Here is a 5809-nt window from a genome sequence, read left to right as displayed (position 1 = left end):
TTTCTGGGTTCTCCAGTTGACACTAACCCTCTCTGAGTCCTGACTCTGGGAGTATATTGTTTTCTCCTTTTTTGTTGTTCGTACAGAATGGAGATGTTCAGAGAAGGAGGTTCCACATCCCGACCCCCAATTCTTGAAGGGGCAAATTATCCTTACTGGAAGACAAAAATGCGTGCATTCTTTAGAGCCTTTGACGAACGGGTCTGGATGGCAGTCGAAGATGGATGGATGTGTCCAACCTTTGTTGAAGATGAGGATACAAATGAGTCGATGGACTCCAAAGGAGATAGAAAGGGCCAACTTTAATTCAAAGGCTATGCACGCTCTATTTAATGCAGTTTCTACAAATCAGTTGAAAGTTATAGCCAACTGTGAAATTTCCAAAGAAGCATAGGAGAAACTAAGAATAAAAAATGAAGGAATTGATGCTGTAAAGAAGTCCAGACTGAGAGCGTTGGCAAAAGCATTTGAAAATCTGTCTATGGAGGAAGAAGAGACTGTGGAAGAGTTCCATGCCAAATTGTGCGATACTCGAATGAATCTTATGCACTGGGGAAGACTTACTCAAACACAAAACTGGTTCGCAAGTTGCTTGGAGTTCTGCTTCGAAAGTTCATGTCAAACGTTACCTATATAGAAGAAATGAGAAATGTAGAGGAACTTGATCTTGATGAGTTAATTGGGTCATTGCAGAACTATGAAATGACTCTTACACGGTGGACGAAAGGCAAGAAGCAGAAATATTCCGAAAAAGAAAAAACTGATAATAGTCTTGCATTTGTGCATAAGGAGGAAAAGAAGTCGATCTCAGATGTATCTGATGGCTTCACTGATGAAACTCTTACTTTACTGACCAAGAATTATGCAAAATTCTTGAAAAGGAATTACAAGAAAAACTTTCCAGGAGGAAAAGATAATGTTCACAGGAGAAACTTTGGTGGAAAAAATAAGCAAACCCAGCAGTCTGGTGACAAGAAAAACAGGGGAATACAGTGCCGAGAGTGTGATAGTTTCGGACATATTCAAGCTGAGTGTGCCAACACTCTTAAGAAGAAGACAGCCTTAGCAGCAACCTGGAGTGATAGTGATGAAGAAAAGAGCTCCAACTCAAGTGACGAGTCTGATGAAGAGAAACAAGTTGTGGCATTCATGGCAAAGAGTCATCAATCAATGTGTTCAGAGGAAAATGGAAACTCGAGCTTGTCTGATGTGGACAGTGAAGGGAGATAGCATGCATATGAGGAGATGTTCGCTCAATGGGAGTATATGGCTAAACAGATCAAAGGTCTCACTTGTGCCAAACAACAACTTGAATCTGAGAAGGTTGGGTTGGAGGACACTGTTAAAAATCTCACAAAACATCTTGATGAGAAGGACAATGAGATTTACAAACTGACTGCAGATTTAATAAGAGCTAAACAGACTCTTGAGTTTATCCCTCCAGGAACTGCAACAATTAACCACACTTTGCAACTTCGAAAACTATATGGAGATAGAACATCCATTGGTTACAAAATGTTGTACAAGAAAGGGGGAAATTTGGGAATTAATGATCCCTCTTCATCCAAGAACAATGAAGACAAGACTCCTAATGACTCATTGCAAAATACTCTCAGCCCTGGTTTCCCAGATCCCTCTAAACAGGCCAGTGTCTCATCTAGACTTACCAAATTGAGATTTGAAGGAAGGATGACTGTCCTGGATGGTCAGGTTCAGAAGGAGAGGTTTGTTCCCATTTGTCACTTCTACAATAGAAGAGGACATATTAGACCCAGATGCTACAAGTTGCAGACATATTTGAAAGCTATGATCGATCGTCCAAATAGCTTTCAACAACCAAATCAATTTAATGGGAAGTTTTCGTATAGTGAGTGGAAACCAAAACCTAATATTGGCACAAATGTTGGATTAGTTGCTCACACCTCTCTTTTGGCTTTTCACGAAGATCAATGGTACTTTGACATTGGATGTTCACAACATATGACTAGCAACAGAAATGTGTTGGTGAACTATAAAGAAGGAAATAAGGGAGCTGCGACCTTTGGTGATGGGAACAAGGGTTAGATCTTTGGAAAATGTGACCTGGTGCTAAATGGAGTAGCTCCATTGATTGAAGTGTTGTACGTTAAAGGTCTCAAGGAAAACCTGATTAGCATCAACCAACTCTGCGACAAGGAATACACTGTAAGTTTTACTAAAACTCACTGTCTTGTTGCAACTAATGGGTGCTCAGTCTTGACAGGTAATAGAACCAGCGACAACTGCTATGCTCTAAGCAATCAAGTTCTGTGCAACAAATCCTTTCTTGATAAGCCAGACCTGTGGCACTATAGACTGGGACACTTGAACCTTAAAGACCTGAAGAGAATTGTGAAACTCCAAGCAGTTCGAGGGATACCTGAGATGAAAGTCACTAGAGATAGGTTATGTGGTCCTTGCTAACTGGGAAAACAGACAAAAGCCTCACATCCTCCTATAAACATGCTACTCACCTCCCGTGTGCTAGAGTTGATACATGTGGATTTAATGGGCCCCATGCAGAATGAAAGTCTAAGTGGTAAACGATTTTTCATGGTTCTTGTTGATGATTACTCTAGATACACTTGGGTAGATTTCCTCAAAGAAAAGTCAGACACCTTTGGACTCTTCTCAGCCTTGGTTCTCAGGCTCCAAAATGAAAAGGAATCTAAGATTAGGAAAGTATATCGGATATGAAGTGATCATGGAAAGGAGTTTGAGAACACTGTGTTCTCAGATTTCTGCGATCAGTTGGGGATAAAGCATGAGTTTTCAACTCCAAAAACACCTCAACAGAATGGGGTTGTTGAAAGGAAGAATATGACCCTACAGGAAATGGCTCGAGTAATGATGCATGCTAAGGATATCTCTAAACATTTTTGGGCTGAAGCAATTAATACAACCTGCTATATCTGCAATTGGGTTCATCTTCGAACTGGCACAACACAGACTGCCTATGAACTTTGGAAAGGAAGGCCTCCTAACGTCACTCATATGCACATTTTTGGATGTGTTTGCTATGTCCTAAATGATCGAGAACACTTAGGAAAATTTGATCCAAGGAGTGATGAAGGAGTGTTTCTTGGATATTCACTTAACAGTCGTGCTTATCATGTGTTCAACAAAAGAACTCGTTCAGTGATTGAGTCCATAAATGTTCGATTTGATGACTTGAAGAACTCTAAACAACCAATGGAAGATGATGAAGCTCCAATATTAACTACACCTGGTCCAGTTACAGCTAGACAAAACCAGGTGTTTCTTGACACTCCGTTTGGATCACTCAATACTGAACCAGCTGCATCCGAGGAACAAGAAGCAGGACCTAGCAGCTCCAATGGTGATGAAGAAGTCACCAATGCTCTTCCAAAGGCGACTCAGCATGCAAAGCTTTATAAGAATGGACCACCTTCCTGGGTTCATAAGGCTCATCCACCTGATATTGTTATTGGAAATCCAAATGCCACCATGGTCACAAGAAGAAAAATCCAAAATCTGATTGCTTTCGCCTGTTACTTATCTCAGATTAAGCCAAAAAGTGCCAAGGACGCTCTTTTAGATGAGTTCTGGCTTGCTGCTATGCAAGACGAGATGTTCCGATTCAAAAGAAATGATGTGTGGATCTTAGTACCCTTACCTGGCGGAGCTAATGTTGTTGGAACTAAATGGATTTTCAAGAATAAATCGGAGGAGTTTGGAACTGTAATAAGGAATAAGGCAAGGTTAGTAGCATAGGGCTACAATTAGGTGGAAGGAGTTGAATTTGAAGAAACCTTTGCCCCAGTGAAATCTATTCGGTTACTTCTTGCAGTAGCATGCCATCTAAAAATAAAATTGCATCAAATGGATGTAAAAAGTGTGTTTTTGAATGGGATTCTCCAAGAGGAATTTTATGTGAAACAACCTCAAGGTTTTAAGGACCCTCAGTTCCCTGACCATGTTTTCCAATTGAAGAAGGCTTTATATGGGTTAAAGCAAGCTCCTCGCGCATGGTATGACATACTTACTGCCTATCTTTTGTCAAATGGATTCACCCGTGGTAGTGCTGACAATACTCTCTTTATCAGGTATCTAACTGATGGAATATTTGTTGCACAGATATATGTGGATGACATAATTTTTGGGTCAACTTGTGAGCGTGAGGTTACTAGATTTGTGGAACTTATGCAAAGTGAGTTTGAGATGAGTCTAATAGGAGATCTATCTTATTTTCTAGGACTTCAGATTAAGCAATCAGAACAGGGAATGTTTATTTCTCAGTCCAAGTATACTAAGTCCATGTTAGAAAAATTTGGTTTCACTCAAGTCAAATATGCACACACTCTTATAGGCACCACCACTAAATTGAATAAAGATGAATTTGGTGACCCCGTAGATCCAACCCTGTACCGTAGCATGATAGGAAGCTTGTTGTATCTCACAGCTATTTGTCCTGACATTTCCTTTAGTGTTGGTCTATGTGCTCGTTATCAAGCCAATCCTAAACAGTCTCATCTTACTGCTATCAAACGTATTTTTAAATATCTTGCAGGGACTGTGGAATTTGGCTTATGGTATTCATGTGATACAAATATGTCCTTGGTAGGGTATAGTGATTCTGATTGGGCATGATCTCTAGATGATAGGAAAATTACTTTTGGGGGTTGTTTTTATATAGGGAACAATTTGGTATCTTGGTTTAGCAAGAAACAACATTCTATTTCACTCTCCACTGCTGAGGCAGAGTACATTGCTGCTGGCAGCTTCTGTACTCAGCTCATCTGGCTCAATAAGATGCTCGCTGATTATGGCTATCCCCAAAAGTCATTGACCCTCTTCAAGGACCAAACACATTGACATACGTCATCATTTCATTAGGAACATGGTTGAGTCTAAACTGCTAACAATTTCTCATGTTTCCACTAATGCTCAGTTAGCAGATCTGTTTATAAAAGCTCTTGATGCTCAAACATATGCACATTTACGAACCAGCATTGGTCTCTACACCATCTGAGAGGTTTGGTGTCACGTCTAGTCACATTTCTTTCTCATGTTTTGCCAATTTTTTTTGTTATTATTCTTTTGTGTGAACTACTTCTTTATTGGTGCTTACTTAATCACATCAGTTTTTTTTTAAGATTTAGAATTGAGTCTTTATTTTCTCCAGCTCAAAAGGCTACCATTATTGGATGAAATGGGAAGAGCTTCCTTTGTACCATCATATGCCCTGAGGAGTTCGCTCCTCCTCTTGGTATTTGCTGAGAAAAAAAAAAAGAGATGGCTACATCTTTGATAATGAGTGAAAGACAGTGCTTCGTATTTGGAAAACTCAGAGTGTCTGTTGTCAAAAGAGAATAAAACAAAAAATAATAATAAATAAAATAATTTTAAAAAAAAATTGTTTGAGTGAGTGGACCAATTAATGTTTCCTGATGTTTCTTGGTCCACATGAGGTCTTTTTGCACACACAAATAAAAATAGTGGCTCAAATCTCTTGTTAAGAAAAACTTGTGTGCTTACTTAAGTAGTGTTTTTTAGGGTGTATAAATCTCAAACTTTTATCATTTTTTTTTGGCAAGCATGGTGTATATATTTTGACCAGTTAAGATTTTTTTTTGCATACATGTTGAGCTTATCAGAGTTGTTGTTAATAAATCTCTCCTGCCATTCAAGTGTGAATATTTCTTTTATATTGGCTCTCTAGACTTTATTCTTGTTTCATTTTTTTTATAAATGTCATGTTTGGTCTTTCATATATTACTTTGGATTATTTTTTTATGGGCTTTGTTTTTTTTTATGTGTATTGTTTCTA

Source organism: Humulus lupulus, chromosome 1 (assembly GCF_963169125.1).
Source record: "Humulus lupulus chromosome 1, drHumLupu1.1, whole genome shotgun sequence".
Classification (NCBI taxonomy): domain Eukaryota; kingdom Viridiplantae; phylum Streptophyta; class Magnoliopsida; order Rosales; family Cannabaceae; genus Humulus; species Humulus lupulus.
The sequence above is the reverse complement of the archived record's forward strand: the minus strand, read 5'-3'. Positions refer to the sequence as shown.